Source organism: Lupinus angustifolius, chromosome LG03 (assembly GCF_001865875.1).
Source record: "Lupinus angustifolius cultivar Tanjil chromosome LG03, LupAngTanjil_v1.0, whole genome shotgun sequence".
In the NCBI taxonomy this organism is placed as follows: Eukaryota; Viridiplantae; Streptophyta; class Magnoliopsida; order Fabales; family Fabaceae; genus Lupinus; species Lupinus angustifolius.
Window position 1 is genome coordinate 14253284 of NC_032011.1, and position 292 is coordinate 14253575.

Genomic DNA, 292 nt, shown 5'->3' on the forward strand with positions numbered 1-292 from the left:
TGGAAAGATTTCATATTCTGTAAAATCTGTTTTAGAACTCATGCATTATCATTTTATATGAGACTTGTGTTAGAGTTGTAGAGTAAGGTCTTAATTGTTTTAATTTGAGCATTGTAAGTGTTTTAGATTACTCTATATTTTGTGTTGTAAAAGTGTTGTAATATTGGGAATCTCTATATGTCTTACCACCAACGAGATTGAGTTGCATCGTCATTAGCTTAGAGATCTTGATATAAAGAATAGGTTCTTGGATGGGGCTACACCGCAAGAAAGGTTTTCTTGGGCGGTAGGA